Consider the following 24,165-nt stretch of genomic DNA (forward strand, 5'->3'; position numbering starts at 1 on the left):
GTGTGTGTTTATTTGTTGAGAGATTTATATCTGTGCACAACTGGGAACATATCTGCCACTTAATGATATAAAAAAGCTAGGGTAGACTTAGGCCTTAGTCCAGCCTTAGACAGTATGCTACATAATTGAAACAAAAACATCAACAGCCAGTGTCACCCTGAGAAAAGCAAGATTGGGACCATTTATATGACACCCTAACTAAACAGTTTTCTGTGCTTTCTATTTTAATTTACATTGTGCTGTGAAAGGATCTACACGTTCATAAGTGCTAAGATCAGAGAAAAAGTGATAGTTGTCTATGTTCAGGCAAGGACCTCCATGGACTTTAACTCCTGGGATCAGGAGAATAGCCTGCTATAGTTAACTCAGAGAACTCTAAACCTTTCTTCCCTCCAGTCCCTCAGTTCTCTTCATCAGGAAATTTCATAAAATCCTGATTTATACCCAAGAAACAAGGGTAGAAAAAAATCTACCATTACTATTTTAAATGGCCTATGATGTTACATACATCTATTCACAAAGTTCACATAAAACTTGCTAACATATAATATTGATTAATTTTATGGGAGAGAAAATTGAAATTCAAAAAAATAGAAGCTTCCCCAAAATTGTATAGTAAATGTGTGAAAAAGCTAAGTATCAAATCCAGTTCTAGGCATGTACTACCATAGCATCCTGATTTTCAGATATGAACACTTAAACTTGAGCATGTGGGAAGGTTCCATTAAGAGTACTCCTGTACTCCCAATGACTTAGGAAGCTGAGGCAGGAGGATTGAAAGTTCAAGGCTAGCCTCAGCAACTTAACCAGGTCCTTAAGCAGCTTAGTAAGACCCTGTCTTTAAAAAAAAAAAAAACACACAAAATAAAAACTTAAAAAAACCTGAAAATGTAGCTCCATGTTAAAGTGCAAGTCCTAGTACCAAAAATAAAAAAAGTTTAATAGACCATTAAGAATCAGATTTCAGATTTCAGGGGATAGGCATATAGCTCAGTTGGTAGAGTGCTTGCCTCGGCCCTGGGTTCAATCCCTAACACCACAAAACAGAAAAACAAACAACAACAACAAAAAAGAACCAGATTTCAGGAAGGCTAAAATAGTACATCATTTGATTGATATTGACTTGAACAGACACAGAAGTCTTAGCATGTACATTCTATTCTATTCTGTTCTTTTAAATATAGATTTCTTTTTTTTTAATCTTTCAAGAATGAAGAACTAAAGTCATCCTTGTATTTAGCATTGCATTCCATCTTATTTCCACTCATCAACTCTCATAGAGAGATTCATGACTTCTTAAATTGGCAGCAATTTTTAATTCAACAATGGAGCTATCTTTGAGTTAACCTTGTTATTTTGATCTCTAATATTCAATTTAGGGCCAGTACCTGAGGAAGCATGTTTGGGACTGCAGACTCCATTACAACAGTAATCTCTGACACCCACACATTCTCAAATCAACACTATAATTTGTATTCTCCAGATTGATAAAGTATATGAGATCCCTTAATTAATTAGATCTATAGACTTTACATTCCTACTTTTCTTTTCATATTATATCTCTGCAGGCAAATTATCAACTCTTACATCATATATTCCTATACTACCAAATGCAATCTTTAGCATTAGTCATCTTGGAATACAGATTTGATCACCGGATATCTGGTTCTTTATGTTGATTGCAATAAAAAAATCCATCTATTTAACCATAATTTATATTCCTCACCATTTTTTCCACTTATGATAAGGTGTCTTTGTTCTATCTAGATCTTCTTTCAGAATCTTTCTCTCTGGTACTGCCATGGCTCCCAGGAAACATTTGTCTTATATATTATCATATGCTGTGAGTATGTATGTGATAATACATAAAAAGAGGATTTTTTTTTTTTAGATTGGCATCCAGGATCAAAAGTTGGATAGTCCTGCAATGATTGCAGGCTGGAGAGCTGGAGAAACCAGTAGATTCTCAGTCTTTGACAGGCTTCTTCTGTTCAGGCTGGTAACATGCTATTGCCCAATTCTTACATATTGTTGCCATTAAAAAAAATTATTTTAGTCCTTAAAAGAATTATGTGATACTGCAGTAATATTCCCTCAGTCTTAGAGCTGAATAGTCTAAAAATACATAAAATATAATGCTGTATAATAACCGTATTTTGAACACCACTATTGACCTACTAAAATTACTACATCATTAAATAGCTTAATTTACATTAGCAACACATCAAAAATCGTCTAGGTCATTAAACTATTCATTTAAAACATTTATCATTAGACAGTTTTAACATTCTCATTATTTATTTCATAACTCAACTATTTGGCAAAAAAAAATATTGGGTGTTGAAGTAATATTAGATATTTACCTTACACTGAAGTAAAGATGTTTACAAAGTATAAATCCTGTCCTCAATGATTTTACAGTTGAGGAAAATTAATAAATGTTATTATACATTGCAATAAATTATATTAAAGATATAAGGGTATCTTGAAATAGGATATGAAATAGGGTTACATAACTCAAGCTTGGAGCACATTCTCAGGGTAAGTTAAGTGAAATCATATCTTGAGGGTAAGGAGAAGACAAGGGTTTCTCAGGAAGATGAGAAGAAAAGGGAAAAAAAATCAATCAAAAGGGAACATATAAACAACTGCTTATATTTCAAAGCAGAGTTCCTGGGGAGGAGGTTAGGGACCATGGGTATAACAAATATAGAATCCAAGACAATCTGGTTTAGGTTTACTTTCACTTTGTACCCATGTTTACAACAAAAATTGATTGCTTACTTTCTTTGAGTTCAAAAGACACAGGTTGAAAATAAAAATATGAAGACTCATATTCAGGCCAGATGAACCAGATTGCTCTTCACCCCTGCCCCCGCCTTAACCCTAGAAATGAAGCCAGGTGCTCTGTTGAAATATTCTATACATATGTGTCAATAATTTTGTTATTTGTAACATATATGTAATATATTTAAAAATTTTAAGGTTTGGTAAGTATTCAACAAGCTGAAAGACTGTTAAACATTGACAAATATAAAGGTATATTACATATGAGATATATAATCAGCAGAACATGTACATGTTTAAAATAAAAATAGATATGGAAGGACCAAACCAAGAAATGCTTAAATTTTATGACATACCTAAGATCTAGATATTCATAATATTCTAAATAATTTTAAAATTAGAAGTATAGTAATCACTGTATATTCAGGATACACTAAATTCTAAATATGTAAGAGCTCCTAATAGTCACAAGGTCTTATCTAGCCACAGATTGGTAATAGGCATTCTGGCCCCATGTCTTCTCTATTAACATAACATAGAGAAAAACCATAGCTATTCCTTAGGCTGATGGGCAAGCAATTGCTATAGCCAGGTGTGGATATTCCTAACCCCCTCTGATAGAGCAGCAGTGTGTCACTGGCTGGAGATACTTTCCACAAGTAATGTCCTTACTGCAACCCCAGTTCTCATCCTAACAACCTTACCATTACTGAGAATGGTGGGGAGACGACAAAAGAGAAAAGGATTCAGGCTTTTCGGTGCTGTATTAATATCCCAGGCATGCTAAACAACTCATCATTTGCTTTCACTTCTTCTATTTATATTGTTGTTGATCTTAATAATCCATGTGATTCAGGCATTTCAATTTGACTGAGAACTCCATATTTCCTTTTGTCAGAATAACTTAACATACTTAAGAGGCACTATTGCATCAAATAAAGTTGCTGTTCAGAAATCTGTTTTGCTCAGTCCCCCCTCCCACTCAGTTTTTAGATATAAACAGCAACCAGAAAAATAAATAATTAACTCTAAAATACATTGTTGTAAGGTGTCAAGTTGCAGGAGTATTGAGGATATAGCAGGGGCACATAGACAACTCTGAGGATATCAGGTACATAATGGACAGTTTCATATACAAGTTGACATGTGTTCACTATAAACAGCTTGCTGGGGCTGCTTAGATAATATATGGTTCAGACTTTCCTAGGTGAAGAAAATAAATTCTGTAAGAGTGCAAGACAAAAGTGAAAATAATTTGTATTGGAGAGCCAAACCTAACCGTAGTGTGCAAGATGGAGAGACCCAGAAATAATGCATATGCTAAGATAAATAGTGGAACAACCACTAGGAACAATGGAAACCATTAAAGGTTTTGCTGTTCTGAAAGCTCATTTTGGATGCTATATTGGGGATATATAAGAGATGTTACTGAAGAGAGAGAGAGAGATCACTTAGGAAATCATTTTGGTAATTCAGATAAGGATTGATGGTCATGTAAACCAATAGTCTGGTGGTAAAGGTGGAACAGAAAAATAAATTGGACAACTTTTAGCGTAAGGAATTGTAGCAATTGCTCTGTACTCTCTAGTTATGTGGGGTTTACAAAGAGTGCATCTGGCATGATTCCCAGATATGCAACTTCAAAAAGTGGGCCATGACTAATTTCTGGCAGTGCAATCTACAACTACACTAAAAAGCTATCTGATAGAAAAGACCTATTACATTCTCAATGAAATACATCAATCCTCCTTTTAAATGCACTTTTGAGTGTGCAAGAAATTAGGCCAAATATCCAGGGGACAGTAATAGGAGGGGAGGAAAGAATCAGCATTGCAAACTTGGAGCAAGGGTATGACAGCCTGGGGACATTTCATGTATCTATATCCAATTGAGAATGTAGATATTTATCCCATACAAGATATGGAAAACAACAGACATGCTTTTGGAAATTAGTCTCCGACCAAATATGGGACAGTCCAAGGATTACCGAATGCATAATGGTGGGGTACAAAACTTCTGACTTACTAAAGCAATAAACTGATAGGAAATAATCACTGATAGTCATTCAGTGTACCAAAAGGGAAAAAAAGCAAATAATTAGTAAAAGAAAAAACACACTTTCTAAACTTTTTACAAATTTTGTCCCAAAGGTTTACCAAGCATGAGCTCATAAATTGAAATCTGACATTATCAAGCAGGCAAGAAAAATCAAGCCATCTTGAGTAAGAACCAGCAAAATCTCTAATACCAAAAGTAGACCAAGATGAAATTCAGATAATAAAACTTATTTCCATAGAGACTAAGGATCAGAATTTAATTTTTATTAAGAAAAGAGAGTAAGTATTTTTTGGCATATACACTACAAAGTCTTTGTCATGACTGTTGCTGCTTTGTCATCTCTGCTGCTGTAACGAAAAACAGCTATGAATGCTACATAAGCAAATGAGCATGAATGTCTTCCAATAAAACATTATTTACAAAATAGGAGCCAGGTCAAATTTGATTCATAAATCATAATTTTTCAACTTGTATTTTATGACATAAATTAAGTATGTTAAAGTATTTTAAGTATTAAGTTATAAACATAAGACATATATATCATATTACAAATAAATTAGGGCAGAATTGAAAAAAAATTCTATAGAATTTCTAAAGTATTTGGTACATAATAGTCAATAAATTCTCAATAACTATAAAAAGCATCTTTTTTAATTACAAGAAAAAGGCAGAAATCCATTGGTAATACATAAACATTTATAATACTAATGAGGAAAATCAAAGTGTCATTAATTATATGAAGGAAGTTCAAGATCACTATCAGTAAGAGATGTGTGAACTAAAACTATAATGGGATACTATTTCACATATATTGGATGGTAGATTAAACATAATAAAAAATGGCAGAGATAGAAAACAATCTGAGTAAACTCTTCTGCCTTTAATTAAAGTACAGACTGATACAAGTAATTCTGAAATGAACTTGGCAAGACAATAATAAAGTTCTAATATTCTATGGACAAATAATTCCTTTACTTGATTTATGCCTTGGGTAATGTTCTGTACTGTACAGAACTAAACATATACTAAAATTTCGTTGCAGTTGCATTTATGATTAAAAAAAAGTGAGAATTTACCTAAACATGTAGCAGCAGAAGAATGAGAGAATGAATTGGGCGTTTTTTTAAAAACTGGGATACTAGATAGCTTTTGCTTATCCTCCACCTCCCCCGTCCCCTCGTCCCCTTCCTTCTTTTTTTTCTGTAATGGGGATGGAACACAGGGGCACTCTGCCACTGAGCAACCCTTCTCCTTTTTTTAACTTCTAATTTTGAGATGGGACATAAATTTCCTGGGAACTTGTGATCCCCATGCCTCAGCTTCCCGAGTTGCTGGGATTACAGATGTGCACCACTGTTCCCAGTTCCTTAGCTTTCAAAAAAGGTAAACTAGAGCCAAAGGTTTCATCTTCCCATAAGAGGGCATAAAGATCTCCAAAGACAGGGGGGACCTCTACTTGAAACTTCTAGTGTCTTGACTGAATCACTGATGAGAATGTAGGGGCAAGTCAGGTTATAGTAAAGAGACAGGAAGAGCGAGTGATCTTGTGTGGGAGATATTTGCAAGTTAGAAGTAACAGAATTTAAATGCATTTTCCTTTTCCTTTTCCTTCTCATATGAAGCAGAAAGTTTGAATATAAAAAATAGGATTTTTTTTGTGTGTGTGTATGTGTGTTTATCTGTATTATTTCCCCAAGACTTTAAGTTCACTAGAGGTAGGTACCCTCTCTTGACAAACAATGCTCATGAGTTAGCTTGCATTGCTGTGACAAAATACCTCAGATAAACAACATAAAATAAGGAAAGGTTGAATTTGGTTCACAGTTTCAGAGGTTTTAGGCCATGGTGAGCTAACCTCATTGATTTTGGGCTGGTAAGGAGGCAGAACATCATGGCAGGGAACACCTGATGGAGCAAAGTTATAAACCTCATAGTCATTGGAGGAGAGACAGGAAGCAGCTAGATTCCCAATATACCCTTCAAGGGCATATCCCCAAGACTTAACTTTCTTCCAATAGGTCCCATCTGCTAATATTTCCACCACCTCACAATAACACTAGCAGTCAGGGACCATGACTCCAACCCATGAGTGTTTGGGGACATTTATGATCCAAGTCATCACAATTTGTATATCTGTACTTTATTGTTTTGATAAATCTAATAGCTATTGTAGGAATAGTACAGGATACAGAGTGACAAATCTATTTTTCATCCTAATGAGTTAAGTAAATCACCCAGGGTTTTATAAATTTTATGGCATTAAAATATCCAGAGTACATTTACTAACCCCCCAAAACACAAATCAAATTCGAAGAGAGTAGAAAAAAACAAAATTCATTTCCAAAATTTGTGCTGTTAGCAAACTGTTCTTTTAAGGTATGACTACACTAAACAGTGACAATCAAGGGCTGCAAAAATATGTGACACTACTGGAACAAGATTAGCACATTAGAGCTGCTACAGACAAAAAAAAAATAATGTGTACACAATTAGTGAAAAATTCCTTGAATTCAAAGAGGCTGTGTGTAACCTTATTTCCCTTCCCCATCACGTCATGACACTACTTCACATCATCTTACAAGGAAATAAATTTTTGCCTATAAATACTACCCAGTGATGTAGTACTACCCCTTGAAGAGACTATCAAAATCCAGAGCTAGAAAAGTGGCCTCAAATTATATAAGAGAATAGATAACCTAAGTTCACCTTCCTATCCACTGTACCTAACTATCAAGGACATAGATGCAGTCACTCATTTCATTTCCTGTTTCACATTCTCAATAAATCAACTGTAACTTTGGACAGTAGATTGAGGTCACATTCTCATGAGGCTTCATAACGGTAACTCCAATGTCCCTCAGGCACACTTTTTACTTCACCCATTTTTAAGTTAAAAAAAGAATGGTCCTTCATGGCCCACAACTTTTTGGGGTGGATCTTCAGTTAATTCATTCCTGATTGGTGAGTGATTTTCCTTATGCTCATAGTACACACCTGGAACCATCCTTCCAATCAAGTTCAGGTTCTCATCTTTAAGTGACAGAAGGACATTTTCTTTGATTGCTTTCTAATCACACAAATCACTCCTTCCTCCCAGTTATACCCCTCCCCACACTCATTTGCATCCATTAAACTTTCTGTCCATGATCTTGCAATTCTCAATCATCTTACTCCCATCTTACTCCGTTTCAGACATATTCTCTAATTCACTAATTTTAATACCTCCAGTCTAACTCCTCCACCAGGCCTTTCAGATCTCCAACTTTAATTCCATTAATCCTCAAAAACATGATTCCACTAACTTTCCCATGAATCCCCAATCACTCTATCCATAAATAAGTCTAGCCTCTGACTTTCACACAAATTACATTTTCCCCTTGCCAAGAACATGCTTATCTCTCCTGCCAATTGAAACATGCCTTCAGGAGTCACATCAGGTCACACTTTTATAAAAGATTTCCCTTTCTTCCCATTTCATCCTAGATCAGTATTCTCTCAGAACTCCATCTCATACCTATTACTCTCTGTATGTTTAGCTGAAGAACTTATGGGTCAAAGACTAAATACTCACATTTTAAATCTTTCTCAGTAACTAAATGTAAAATTTGAGTGGTTATAGGTTGATCATAGAGGAATACATATTTTAGTCATTAAGTGCAGGTAGGTTTATCACATAAGATTTCATATTGTCCATCTTCTCAAAACCTCACAATCATTTCTAAGTTAATTTCCACCTAAAATATTTCTCTAGACAAAGAGCATTATTGTAACAATAAGAATAGCCTGGCACTACTGAGACATACAGAAAGGAAAGAAAGAGTTGACTTGCAGAAGTAGATTTAAGTGACAACTTACCCTTGGAATTTAGGTATGGGGTCTATCTCCAGAGTAGAGGACACATTTGTTTCCTGACCAGGATAAAAAACATATAGTCTCTCTGAAGGGTAAAAATTAGGCTGCTTTGCTAGTAGCCCCTTAAGAGTAGGGAGTTTTCTAAACTCCAAGTTTCTCAGTTGTGACACAAATACACTGTGTACAAATATCTACAGAGTCACTCAGCACTGCTCGAATCATGGATCTCATAACAGGGGAACTGATGACAACTTGAAGCTCATACTATCTGTTATGCCTGAGTTCTAAGTATTTTTTCTCTGATCTAGGAGATTCCTGTCTTTCACCAGCATCTATGTTAACTGTGGCAGCCTCTGTAAACTGTGACCCTTGGTAGCTCCTGACAACTTCTGGATGTTCACTAAAAGTTAATCTTTTTAATTAGGAGATTCTAGTTTACAAAATAAAACAGAAGCTCCCACATCAATTCTATATATCTATCACACAATGACATGAACATCAAAAATAATAACTCAAAAGTTCAAGAACTTTATGATCTAATGAAGCCAAGCCAAGCTAACACAAGAGAAATCAGAGCAGTGGTTGCCTTTTAGAGAGGATATGGGTAAGAAATGAATGGAAATGCAGAGTTTCCTGGGATGTGGGAAAAATTTTTTAATGTTCACTAGTGTCCTGGTTACAATTATGCCCACAATTGTCAAAACACATCAATCTGTAAAGTTCATAACTATCTATTTCAATATATGTAAATCATATCTTCATTAGAAAGCATTAAAATTCTAAACATTTAACACTGAACATGCTGCATCTCCTTTCAGTTTCAGATCAAAATGATTCACAGAAATAAATTATGGATCAGTTTCACATAATGCTGTGGAATATATTCTGGAGTAAGATCCCTTGGACATATACCCAGATCCTTCAATTACTGGCTGTAGGGTCTCAGGAAACTTCCTTAACCTTTTCACATTTGGGCTGCATAAGCTTTAACAGAAATATAATATAAATTCCTACCTGTGGTTTTTGAGGGCTAACTCAGGTAAGTAAGTAGAGTGCCTAGCACATAGAAAACATTCTCTAAAAATTAATTATGATTATTACTTACTTAGAGCATAGGTATAATTATATAGGCATCAAAACAATTAGAACACTTTTGCTAATGCAAAACAGCAATATTCTTTTAAAAATCTAGAAAGTTAAATGTGCACTCATGGACCTGTTATCTATCTGGCACAGGTACTCTGCCTCATCATATGATGCCCTCCACCATGTTACAATGTAGCTAGAAGCCCCTCACCAGATACCAAGCAAATGCCAGCACCATGTTCTTGGACTTAACAGCCTTTAGAACAAGGAACTAAATCAACCTTTAGTCATTATTAATTACCTGGTCTCAGGTATTGTTATAGCAACAGAAAACAGACTATGATACCTTACATAAAATCTTTTACTGCATCTGTAATATATTTCTCATATTTAATATCATTCCACAAAAATATTCCCTATATCATCATACATGTATACATGTATAAAAGCTTCACATGGAATCTCATAAAATTGTATAATTTATATGCTTTTATGTATCAGATAAATAAACAAATATTTTAAAGTATTAGTTCTATTTCATATCTGTTAATATATGTCTGAGATATAAGAAATTTTATTTCCTTAATTGCCATTTGTGGGATAATATTTTAATGTAACAGAAAAAAAATAATGAAGTTAATAAAAAATATAAATTCCCAGAAAACAAATAATTTAAGAGCATGGAGAATATTCAAGCATACTGGGTTCATGATTTTAATCTGCCTCAAAAAAAGTTGAAGCATAATAATAGTGACTACTGAGGGTTTAATTTCTTTGCTTAACAATTACAACACCTGTTGCACAATAGTAATATAACTTAAGAAAATGAATTGCAGATTTTAAGTGACTGTTTCAAAAAATATTACAATTAAGGGGTCTTGTTTTTATTTTAGTATTTAAGCCTTCTTTCTTCACCTTTCTTATGTATTAGAGTACAAAAACAGTAAACCATTTGCTGCACACAGGAAGTGGAAAGAATAGAGACAAAAATCCCTCTCAAGCTATGCTAAGAGAGTATTACCAAAAAGGTTACACATGCTTCAGTGAGCCACTCTGTGCAGAGGGATGTTGGGGCCCAGAGGGGCATTTTAATTACAAGTACATTCATTTATACCTAAAAAGCGATGCATACACTCACATATGTAAATTCAATGAAGTTCACACTTCCTTTTCTTCTTGCCAGTTCTACATAGTTAATCTGAGAATTTAGCTTGTAATGCACTGCTTGACACCTCAAACAGAAAGAAACTATTTTGTACGAAAACACCTGCTATTGAGAAAAGAATTGTAAAGAATCACTAAAAATAATAGTGAGTTATCTTTATTGTAAATCATTTTCTCCATTCCTAATAATTTTCAGATTTGAAGTCAAGACAAATGAATTCTTTATCCAGGGCAACTCTCCTAAAACTGACGACTTGATTTTTAACCTAGAAATGTGTTGAAGTTTCTGACATGCCATTAAGTTTCCTCAGTTCCTCAGTATAAAGTCAGGAGAGGATTCACTATGTTTCAAGGAGGAGGGATGCATTACTGACAAATGGCTAGCTTACGGCTTTGCAGAAAACAAATCATGATACAGTTCTCTGCCCAAAGCCATGGCTTCTGTCAAACTTTTCTGTCCTTGACACAAACTCCAGGCATCTGAGCCTAAGGTAGCCCAGCACCACCACCTTCTAAAGTGGCTTCAAAAGGAGGAAGAGAAACACATGGTGTAGTGTTTGGAAAAGCAGGGCATGCTTAAGTTTGCAGATGAGTGTTTTTAAAACTTGGAAAGAATGAAATGATGGGGGGGGGTGACTAAAGGATAAATGGAGGAATATACTAAGTTGACTGATGGGAAAATGCAATATATTTAATATACTATTTCTCACTAAATGAATATAGAATTAATTGTAATTTCAATAGAGAGTGATATTATAAGAGAGAGAGAGAGAGAGAGAGAGAGAGAGAGAGAGAGAGAGAGAAATGAAGATATGTCCTCTAGGTGCTGTCCCCTCAAGAACAAAACGAACCACAAGGAGGATCCCAGTGACCATCGTAAGAGCCAGGATTGCAAAATAGAAAAGAACAATGCATTCAACTTTTGCAGAAGAAAAAAGCAGAGGAGAAGCGCTGAGGAGGCTCAGCCGCCACGGGACATTTGGCTGGGCTCTGCCACCTAAGAGTCCGCCTTCCGCCCTGGCTGTGGGCCTGCTGCTCCAAGCCTGCCACGGAGGCCAGAGAGAGAAGCCTAGAACCTGCAGCACAGACGCGAGCAGCGGCCCCCGTGGCAGCGGCGAAGACAAACATGGCCTCTGCAGCAGCGGGCGCGCAGTGCATGAAGGCAAGCAGGAGGACTCTGAGCAGCAGCCTGCCAGGCCGCCTCCATAAACCGGTGCCCCATTCACGGAGGCCCCGTCTGACTCTGAAATGAGTCGAAGTTTGTGACACACGCTTCCGCCTTGGCCTTGGTGCTGTTGTGAGCCCTGGAGGTGTTGTGACTCTGTGAGGAAAAGGAAAAGATGTAAGAAAAACAATAGATGGTTTTAAAAAAAAGTGATGGAAAATTTTTGAATCCAGAGTTAAATTCACAGAAGATTTGCAGAAAATAAGTGATGCTGCCGGTGATATTGTTGAAATTAAAAGTGACTTTGAGTTTAAAGCCAAACAACGAATTGCTCAAAAACCTCATTCCAAACAAAAACTTCAAATATTTTTGAAGCAAATTTTGCAAATGAAGTAAAATCTGAGGATTTGATTGCTGATAAGAAACTGTGGGTTCGACTTGAGGAACTAGAGAGGCAAGAGGAATTGCTGGGTGAACTTGACAGTAAGCCAGATACTGTGACTGCAAATGGAGAAGACACAGCCTCTTGTGAAGTGGATAAGGAAGATCAAAACACAAATGCGAATGTGATACATGAAGAAACAAACTCCCTTACCCCCAGTAGTTATCACTAGGATGTTACTCATTCAGAACAATTCAATGGACAATTGACTAGTCAGTTGAACTCTTCAGTAAATGGTTCAAGTTTTTTTCAGAGTAATGAAGAAGATGATGAAGACAACAGTCATGATGGTGATAATGAAAATGACCATAATGCTTTAAGGATTGGAGATAATTCTGTACCAAAAATATATTTTCCTTATACTGTTGAACCTAAGAGGGTTTGAATAAATACTGGAAAAAGAAAAGAAAGAAGAAGTCAAACTTAAAGGAAAGAACAACCCTGGAAGAGTGGTCATTATGCTCAAGAGCTGCCTACAATCAGGACTCCTGCTGACATTTACAGAGTCTTTGTTGATGTTGTGAATGGAGAATATGTTCCTTGTAAATCTATTCTGAAGTCTCAAAGCAGAGAAAATAGTGTTTGTAGTGATATCAGTGAAAGTAGTGATGCTGAATTTGATGATAGGAGGGAGTTTTGAGGAGTATTGAAGTATGTGAAGAAGTCAATTGCAGTGACACCAGTGAAAGCATTTTAGAAGAAGAACCACAACAAGCAAATCATCAAAATAAAATGCTGAGAGCCATAGCCTAGTCGGAATGATGCATGGCATTTTTGCCAGAATGGAGTGATTGAGAGGTGATGCCAGCAAGCCATTGAGATGATGATGGTTATGTTAAGCTGTGTATTCAATTGTATATTAGAACCCTGCTGTCAGCCTCAGGCACTGGGGCTGCTTTTGAGTTCTCCTGGGGATTCCTGGGGAGTTGGTGTTGGATGAGGAAGTGCTGGAGGAGGGATTTCCAGTTGGTGGGTGGTGTGTCCCTGGGGAAGGCCGCATGCGTGGTGTTCTGGAGAGTTTGAAAATAAAGTTTGTTCCTGCTTGAGTGGCTCGTGGTGATTTGTGCCCAGCAGACTGTGGCAATAAACTTTTGCCATTATCAGGAGCACCTGAGGCTTTTTCTGGAACTGTAATAGAAAAAGAATTTTTATCCCCTTTAACACCACACCCAGTAATTGCTCATCCTGTACTACTCACCATTCTGGAACAAAAAGAATTTCTGTCAGAAGTATCAGAAGAAACTGCCAAAAGGGTTTCAAAGTTCAAAGCTGCCATATTTCAACAGAAAAACTAGGAAATGGGAGTTTACATCCTAAAACCTAGTTGTGAATTTTTAGAATGTATAAGCAAAATATGTTACATGTAGTTTGAAGTAAGGTGTTTTGAATTAGTTTGGTACAAGCTCTCTTATTCTTATCAGTGATATTACAAAAATCAAAGTAAATGTTGGAATACAGTAATATTCAATTTGTTTTGTTAATTCTCTTACTACTAAGTTGCCCTTACAATTTTGAATTATTTTTCAAAGAACACAGTTTGTACACATTGCTTTTGTGTTTTAAACTAAATACAAGCAGTTTTGCACCAGCTGTGATATTGTGTGTACCATATGGACCATTTAAAAGAATCTTTTAAGATATCAAATGCTTCAACGATTATATTACTTGCTTTTGCATTTTAAAGGCACTTTTTAAAAAATCTTCTTTCCTCATAGGTTTCCTAAGCTAGGTGGCATTTTAAAAGAAAGAAAGAAAAACAAACAAACAAATACACAAAAACCTCTTTCCTTTGAATGTCATACTGTAATCTTTCAGATAGAAAGCTATACATACTGGTTGGGAAAGTTTCTTTGACTGGAAGAATATTTTGTAAAGCATTTCTTTTCAATTAAAATTTTTATGAAACTTTGTAAAATGTTGCAAATTTTATAATTTAGAACTAAATATGGAAATTTCTTTGATTCATATGTGTATATACCACACAACAGATTCTTGAATTCTTACAATTCCATAGGAACTACTTCTCCCTCTTCTGTATAATTTTCACTGGGATTACCTTTGGGAGAGAAGAAAAGTTTGTCTAGATGTTTTTAAAAATGAATGAATTAATTTTTCAAATAAAATTTGTCTTAGGTTTTAATCTTTCCAACATTTTCATTCTTTAGGACTTCTTTATGACTACTAAATAACCAGATAAAATATTTACTTTGTTATTTTGTAGTAAAATTTCTTAAAGAAAAATTTAGTCTAACATTGAAAATTACACTGCAAGTGTTAATAATTAGCTTGATGAATGCTAAAATGTAACTTTTAAAAAGCATTCTGCATTAGTAATAAAATAAGCCATCAATGCCAATTCATCTTCTATTCATCGCTAAATATTTAAGGGTTAGTTATAGCTTCTTTAGTGAATTCTTGCTTAACCAAGGTGAAATTATGTCCTAGAAAAGTAGAAGCTATTTGTAACTAGAACAGCACAACAGTAAAAAGTTTTGTGAATAAATATTTTAATGATAAAGGGGTTAGCTTGAATCCCCAGTAATTAATGGATACATTAGAAAAGAGAACTGATTTTGAAAGATTACCTAAAAAAGTAGAAAATTTGTCCTATATTCAGTTCTGATCAGCTGTATGTTTTGTAGATAAAAACAGTTTTTGTTTCAGTTAACCCTGCTCCTAAACCAAATAGTGCACACCACTCACAAAGGAGCTCTCCCTTTCCTTCCCAATTGCTATTTAAGTGATCCCCACTCCCAAAGCCAAACATGTTAGAAGAAGAACCTTACACCTGTTTGGTCTTATAGCATCCGGTCTGAATTTTTTTTTCTTCATTTGCCACATATTTAGTGTATAGAAATGCAGAAGTTGTAGTTCATTTGTGGTTCACCCTATTCTACAGAACCCAGAATGAGAAAGCAAGCTGAGTAAAAAGGGATTACTCATTCTATTTCCCTATCTCCATATTTTTTTTACTTTAAAATTCCATGGCAGCAATCGTATAAAGTAAGTAGCATTAAAAAAACAATGCATGTCTAAGTGACTAACAGTGGTATACCAGATGCCTTGAGTAACTTTGGTGCCTGAAACAGCTTAGTGAAAGACAAAAGCAGAGCTGAAGTGTACAAAAACAAACATGAAATAGAAAGTGCAGATTGGTACTACCAAGCCCTGCCAGTTCCATTGCAGTTACATGGCAGAAAAAAAGACTGAGCTCAAAAAAGAAAAACTCAGAGCCACAAGTTTGTGGTATGTTTTCAAGTACTTAGCAGAACTAGGTCTAGGACATCATTTTCATGCCTATCCTCCTTGCCACTGACTCATGCACAAAATACTACCAACCCCCATGTTGGACCTCAAATCACTGGCAATCTAATACTAAACTACCAGATTGGTGATGTTGTAAGGCACAGCTGAGTTAACCCATCACTTCATATAAAAGTGCATTAGTATTCATAAGCTGCAAATTAAATTGCTCTAAAAATAAGCTATCATTTGTTTAACACTTCCCAAAGTGCTTGAGAAGGAAGGGGAGGTGGGATTATTACATAGAGGTGGAAGTGGGTGGGGTGGGGGGAGTGTAATAAAAAAGTGTGTAGGGGGAAATTAGTGTTTTCATAAAATCATGTACAAAAGAAACAGAAAGGCCTACAAAGAAACACTGCTCTTAGGGAATTATTTCCCACTCTCAGGTACTATGGAAGGACTAACTTCAAGGTCCTTAGACAAGTGACCAAATCTATACAAAGGAAGTCCTTTCTGGGAAGGCAGCTAAATCTTTTCACAGAAGAACATGAGAAAGCTTCAGAAACCACAATCCTTAAGGTGTGAAGCAGGAGCCCCTCCCCTCCCAACTGCAGCCCTGGGCCTGCCCCACTTTAGAAAGTCCTGTGAAACAGTGTTGCAGATGTGGGGTGGTTTTGCTGGAACCAAGCATCAGCAAGTGTCCCTAGAGTGCTGGATGTTGGGGGACACCTCCTAGCTGAAATAGCAATGCACATGGAGAGGTGAACAGTGCTTTTCCTCTGGGCAATTCTCAATGTGGCAATACTATTACAGAGCTTCTAAAGTCTGAGAAGTTAGGCTAAAGAAGGGCATAAGGGTGGGGGTGGGAGGGTGGTTAGACAGGGGATAGAGCTGGAGCACAAGGACCAAAGTTCCAGGACAGAGACATAAATATGCTGCACCACAGAGCATGCCTGGCAGGCAAAGGCAGGTCTCAAAATCTCCACTAACACCTCAGCACCCTAGCTTTGGGCAATCTCTTAAGCCTGAGCACATGAGCTTTGTCCCTCTTGGACCTTCTAAAAGTTCTGTTTCCCTCTTGCTGCAGAAGTGGTAGCCTTAAAGGGTACTCAGCCTCCACACTCACTGCCTCTCTCCTCACCCACCCACACCTTGGTTTCCTCCTGGGCTCCCGCTTGGCAGCCTCCTCAGAGTGTGCCATCCCAGGTAAGATGCATTTGCAAAGATCAGAGGCTGGGAGCGGGCAGCAACTTTCTGACCAGCCAAGTGGGTCCAGGGTACCAGTGCGGCCCCTGGCTGAGCTTGGGGAGTCAGGGTAGCGGAAGAGATCCATGATGTACTTCCAGAGCATCCAGCACCTGTGCTGCCACTGCAGGACGGCAGGTCCTGCCTCCTCCTCCCCACACAGCTCCAGACACAAACATAGGGCCTAGGTCTTTCCCCATCCTGAACCCAGTAGGGGACTCTCCACAACCCTGGCTGCAAACAGGCACTCTTCTGGGAAAGGCACACCCAGTCTCCTTGCCCTAATGTCTCCCACCATGCAGCCCGCCTGCCTGGCCGCCCTTGGTTGCTGCCCCACAACCTGTGCTCCCCACAGGCTTCAGAAAGAGAGGCAGGGAAGTGAACACCTGGGAGCCTACTCCCCAAGTCACCTGCATTTGCATTTCTTACAAAATGTACTGCAAGTTTCCCTGTTGGAGCCCTTTAGAATCCCAGCGCATGATCACCAGGAGATTTAAAGCGGGACTCTACTCCGCTTATCCCCTGTGGGACCCAGACGCAGGGTTTGACAATGCTTTCTAAAGAGGAGATTTAAATGATATATTATAGAGGGCCTGGGCTTATCTTCTCTGCCCGGGGTTCCCTTCAGGCATAAGCCCTGCTCAAGTATTCCCAGTGGTAGGATGTGTCAGAAGCAGAGAGAGGGGCTGAGTTATAATACTTGGGCACCAAGAGCTACACAGGAGAGGAAGGAGGGGACTGATGGAAGAGTGGGCCCGCGAGGGAGGGGGGCCTCTCTTACATTGGTAAAGGTGATCCCGGTGGCAAATATTGTGCGAGCTAATCAGAAAATGTAGCGCAATGTCCCCGAACCTGCAGCATAAATACAGGAGAGCTTGCCGCTTTAGCTCCTGCCAACCTTGGACACAAACTTAAACCATAGCCCTTCAATATTTGACCAAGCATAGGCGACCAAATACATTTAGAAAAAAAGAAGTTTCCTCTGCCCTCCTTGTGATGGATTGTGTCACAGCTGATAATGGTCTTTGGTTCACAGAAGTGGTTCCAGCTGCTACTTGTTTATTCATGCAGTACCTCTATATGCAACATTGTCCTGATTCATTGTATGTATCCCTGCCTTCCTGCAGTGCAGAACTGCAGATATAGCTCGATTAGCAACAGACAGGTTATTATGAGAAAAAACATAACATGATGCATATTTTGTTTACAAGCTGGGTTCTTGATTTATTAAGACTCTTTCCACTAAGACACTGCAGCATATGCGTTCCTCTGCTGAAAAATTTCCAAAGAATCCACACTGATTTGGGTGAAAAGCAGTCCAGCAGCTTATACACCCTGAGAAAAGAGATCCTTGTGGTTTAACAATAATAATTTGAAATCATTTCTCCTGAAGAGGCACACTGGTTTTACCATAGGAGAAATGATAATATTCTGGATCTTCTCTCAGTTTTGTTTTTCCCTCATGTGGTATATTTCTTTGAGACCTCTAAGTGATTGTTTTTTTCTATGCCAGGGTGAATTATTTATCCCCGCTTGATCACCACTGGATTATTAACAAAATGTTGGGGTGGGGAGAATCCTTTTTCAGTATGAAGCCAAACAAAAAGGCAAAGAAATCCCAACTAAGACCAACACTAATCAGAGAGAGCAGTAATATACAAAAGGTCCCCAAAGGGAAAACATAGCCTTTAACTTGAACACTATGAGGATGGGTGGATCTACAGAAGGCAAAGCAGGATTCATCTTACTGAGAGAAGATTGTCATTGTGTAGCCTCTAGAAGAGATGGGGTGGGGGAGTGAAGAAAAGGAAGAAAGGAAAAGAAAAAAGAAAAAAAAAATAACCACTACACACACTAACACATCAATACCACCTCCAGGACTGAGTCTGACAGCTGAAGACAGAGTCTCCCTTCTCCCATGACTTGTATGTGTTTGTGTGTGTATATAATCAATCACCAGTGCTCAGTGAGATTGGATTGAATCTGCAGTTCTCAATCACTAGAGAGAAAAAATGCAAATATAGGTGCCCTCTTCCCCGGTCAGTCTCTTAGTAGGTAGAGAGCTCCACAAATACTCTTCCTCCTTCCTCTCACTCTTCCAGTTTCCATCCACCATGAGCTTGAGGAAAATCCCACCTGTGTATTCCTCCTCCAGCCTTGGAAGGCATGAGATGGAGGAGAAGGAGTTGAAGACAGGCTTTCAACTATGCAGCCACATGCTCTCAGACCCATCAACAGTTAGGCACTTCAACCAGTCCCAGGAGGGCACTGTCACTGCAGTCTCAGCCTGAGCACTCCTGAAGACTTTCCACCAGCCAGCCTTGGTCCCAGCCCCAGCCTCAGCCCATACATGACCCTCTCCCTACTCTTCCAGCTTCCAGTGGGCCTGCTGCTTGTTATTGAAGCCAGTCTAAATGCTTTCTGTTAAATGTGGATTCAGAAAAAGAAGGTCAACAATTATAATGAGTAAACATTAGAAAATGCATGGGGTGGGGAAGACAGTTTTATAACTTTCCACACTGCCAAAATTACCTCCACTTTTTCATTTTCAAAGGGAGTGTGTAAAACAACTCAAGCATTAAGGAAAACCCAAGTTCCTTGAACTCTTGTTATGTGAATCCTACTTAAGGTGCTGTTTGAAACATATGACAAATATGCATTTCTAGAAATAGCCAATCAAAAGTACAGTCACTAAAATCTATATACAAACTACTTTTTTTGTAGGGAGGGTCATGTATATGCACATGAGAAAGTTTATGCCTTTTCTAAAGACAACCCAATATTTTGAAATATATTTTGTAAAAAAAAAAATAAACCCTGATTCAATCACATCCTAATAAGCTGTTTATTTCTGCACCCTTTGATTGAACATTAAGCTCACCTTTGTTTACTCCTCATCTGCACATATCACCCACACCACAGTCCTGTCCAACTAAATGGACTCATTTGCTACTTTCATCACTATATTACCCAGCTTCCACTTACTCAGAAAACCAAAGTATTTGGAACAGAGCTGTTGGTTTATTTTATTTAGGGGGAAAAAAAGCAATATACAATAAAAAAAAAAACTTCAGTGTTTCTACTACTTTAAATTAGTAAAAATCAGCAGAGGATTTGGGAGAAGTAAAATTGATCACTCTCACTCATTTAGGTGAATGAGTTAAAGTTGCACTAGCTTAATTCTATTTTAATATGAAAATTGACAAAATAATTTAAACTCTAATTTTAAAACATACATTAGAAGCTCCAGGTTAATGTTTAAAAAAATAAATCTACTGTCTTAACTGCATGGCATAATCAAACTATCTTATGAGCAAGAAAAGAATATTTAAATTTATGTAGATTATATAAATATAATCAACTTATGCAATGATGGAAGAGGCTGGCTTTTAAAATAAACTTTTCAATTACAAGTCACCAGAAAATAAAAATGTAATAAACAATTTCCCAACTCTCTGAGTTTTCCAATAAATAAAAGATATTTCCAGACATTATAATTTGCATCAAATACCCTGAGCTTTGGATGAAAACCAGTTAATTTTTGGTTAAAATAGAAGAATTTAAAACAACTTTTATTAAAGTTAAAAGTGAGAAAGCTAAATAGTGATGGCCTCTAGATATCAAAAGAATCATATTAAATTTATTGAATAAATTACTAAGATTAATTGCAGTCTAAAAAGCTTTGGAATAAAAGGAGGAAATTTAATTAAAATTAAATTAATTTAATATCAAATGTTTTAATAGGAAGAAGCATACTTGAAATTAACATGAAGAGTAGATTTCTTTTTTGAAAGAAAATAAGTGAGATAGCATTGCCAAATGATAGGAAATGATTTTATTTATGTAAATCATGGACAGATTCCGTGTATTGCTTCTGTAACACTCTGGTATTCTTTAGGGGTTTCCAGAATTTCCAAATATATCATCACTGGATAAATGCATAAGAAACTGTTGAATAAAAAAATACTCTTCATCATCATTTTCATAAACAAAACTCTCTATCAGTGTTTTCCAAACTCACTAGACTCTATAAACTTGCTGAGTTCCCCAGAATATTTTAAAAGTGCAGTAATATTTGAGGAGATGTTCCGTGATTATTTAATATTTTTATATGCTAAGTCTATATAAAGAGTACTTCTCTAGCCATCTCTTGTTGAACTCCAAATCCCCCACTCTTCTCTATACTATGAGAGTGAATTTGTTTCCTATAAAAATGAAGAATGACTTCCAGAAAGCCATGAATTCTTTCACTACTTATTGGTGGGAGACTATGATCCAAAAATATTATGTTTACGGGAGTTCCAGACCATTATTTAAGTTTCATTTTGCAAGATATTAAAAGGTTTGTTTGCCCTTAGCTGTTCTACATTGAAATCAATACTAGATGACAAAATAAAAACTAATAAAAGACAAAGGCAAGTTTTAAAACACATGCTAATAAAAATAAGGAAAGCTTGTAAGAATTTTCAGTAGAATCTGTAGAGCATTGGTTAAAAACATTGACTGTTTTTATAAGGCTAAAGTAAAATAAACCCAATGCTAATAATCAAATTCATTTAAAACTTTAGCTTCCCTTTAGTTTATCATGGATTTAGTATATCATTGTATACAAACCTAAAAGTAAGTAAAATGCACAGAAGTTCATGATATGGTAATTTTTTATACAAGGGATTGAATTCAGGTGCACTTTACCACTGAACCACATTCCCAGCCATTTTTGTTTTGAGACGGATCTCACTAAGTTGCTGAGATTGGCTTTGAACTTGAAATCCTCCCGCTTCAGCTTCACAAATATCTGGCATTACCAGGCATGCCACTGCCCCCATCATGTCATATACATTATATTTTAATATAGAATATGGAACATTCATAAGATTAGTTCAACAAAAAACTATAAAACTATTTTACCATGTTTTTAAAATTTGTTTCCAATTTTTACCCTTCTATTTCACTGTTTCTCTTATTTTAATAATAAAACCTTAGCCCACCACAGTTTTGAAAGGACATGTGCATATCTAGATGGAGAACATAGTTTCCAGTCCCCATTATAATTAAGTCTGGTTATATGACTAGATTCTGACCAGTGATATGTGAGAAGAAGTGATATGTTCAACTTCCTTATCACATTCTTCAAAGGAAGTTGTTAGCCTTCCATTTCTTTCTTCTCTTCTTCCTGTAAACAGCAAAATAATAGTGTGAACAGCTTTGACAGCAAGGACAGGATCACACACCAAGAAGAGTGAAGTGCAAGATAGAAGAAACCTGGAACCTTGGACAGAGCCACCCCCACCATCCTGAACTACCTACCTGCCTCTACACTGTTAGATGAAAAGTAATAAACTTTTATCTTGTATGAACCTATCTTGGTTCCTCTGCACTGCTCTAACAAAATACTGTAAACAGGGTAACTCAAAAACTACAGAAATTTATTTCTCACAGTTGTAGAGGTCAAGTAGTCCAAGGTCCATGTGTCATAAGGCCTGGTGTCTGGTGAGGGCCTGTTTTCTCATAGCACTGCCTTCTTGCTGAGCCCTAACATGATAAAAAGAACAAGGAGCTCCCTTGGGCCTCTGTATAAAGACACTAATCCCATCCATGAGGGTTCTCCTCTTATGATTCAACCATCCTCCTAAAGGGGCTGCCTCTCACTACTATCAAATTGAGCATTCTGTTTCAATATAAGAATTTTGGGGGGACACAAGGATTCAGACCAGAGCAGATCCTTGTGTTTTTGTGTGACTTTGTCACAGCAGTTTATCTTCTTTGCTCATTTATAGACCAGACTTTAATTAATAAAATCACACATACTGGAGTTATTTATGTTTAAATGATAAAGAGCACAAGTCCATAACCTATTACCCATGGCTTTATCCTGTATACCATTCTCCTTTCCATCAACTGGTACATCTACTTATATTTTTGCTGCCTTTAGCAAGCACATGCTTATGCTCACCACCAGGCAAACATCTGATACCAGATCTTCCTTCCCCTGTCTCCTCCTCTGACCTGTTCCCTGCGCATCAGATGTAACCCATGACTGTGTAGACTTTATGACCTTGGTGATAAAGCTTTGATTACCAGAAGGAGACAACAGAGGAAAGTGATTGAGAGAGTTGGTCCTGAAAGGACCCAACAAAGAAAAAGACCAATATATACACAAAGACCTCAGACCTATTCATGCTGCAAACCTCTTTTTAAAAGAAGAAAGCTTTGTTTGCACAATTATTTCTTCTCTATTGTTGAAGGATTCAGGTTTTCCAACTAATTCCAGATATACATGCAGTGTTTTCTCTGCTGCAGCTCTAAGCCATTATAGGTACCTAACACATTGCTGATAAGAATTTTCTCTGAGTTGGTGATGGTTTGCTTGATACCTAAACATTAATTAGCACCTATTTTGACCCCCTCAATACTCAAAATAATGTAATAAAAATCCCATTCTTTGTCCATACTATGTTCAGAGAGTATGAGGCTAGAAAAGTGAACCTTCCAAGAGACACAGGCAAAAGCAGATGAAGTCCCTTGAGTCCTCCAAAATATGAGCTTCTCTTGGCACCACACCACAAGGTTTCATTTCTCACTGAAATGAATGTTATCTTATCCCATACTGCAACAAGTGACAGTAAAGCCCCCAATTCCCTTCCTGAACAGCAAGAATCCAGGGGAGCCTTCTTTGCATCTTGTAGGGCAGATGGGAGTTAACCATTCACAAGCAGGTCTGGTCCTAAGCAATTTGAGGTGTTAAGCAGCATAACTCATTGTATCAATGTCTCTCCACCTTTATATCCTGTGTCTCTTATTAATAAATGTGTAACAACTTCTTTAAAGTTATTGAAATTTCAATGTGAAGCAAACATCTTGGCACAGACTACCTCAAACTACACTCTTTTTCTCCACTAGTCCAAATTTTTGTTATAGTTTATCCTAGAGAAATGTGCCTCCAATTGGAAGTCATTACAGTCTGTGATTTGAAATGTTCTAAGATGAAACTGTTTTTTTGTGCATAGAGTCTGGTTCCTTCATTTCTGTGACTATTGAAATAGGACAACTTTGGATCTATAATTTTATGTTATTGGAGAAATTTGTCCACTGAATTCTTCAATTTAAGGAAAGATCCATGTAT

The 24,165-nt window shown here is 36.8% G+C and overlaps 1 pseudogene; it reads left to right on the forward strand.

The window, feature by feature from the left end:
• Positions 1–11,856: 11,856 nt before the first annotated feature.
• LOC144252542 (unconventional prefoldin RPB5 interactor 1-like) lies at positions 11,857–13,849 on the forward strand (annotated as a pseudogene).
• The last annotated feature ends 10,316 nt before the right edge of the window (positions 13,850–24,165 follow it).

The sequence above is a fragment of the Urocitellus parryii genome, unplaced genomic scaffold (genome assembly GCF_045843805.1).
Source record: "Urocitellus parryii isolate mUroPar1 unplaced genomic scaffold, mUroPar1.hap1 Scaffold_45, whole genome shotgun sequence".
Lineage (NCBI taxonomy): Eukaryota > Metazoa > Chordata > Mammalia > Rodentia > Sciuridae > Urocitellus > Urocitellus parryii.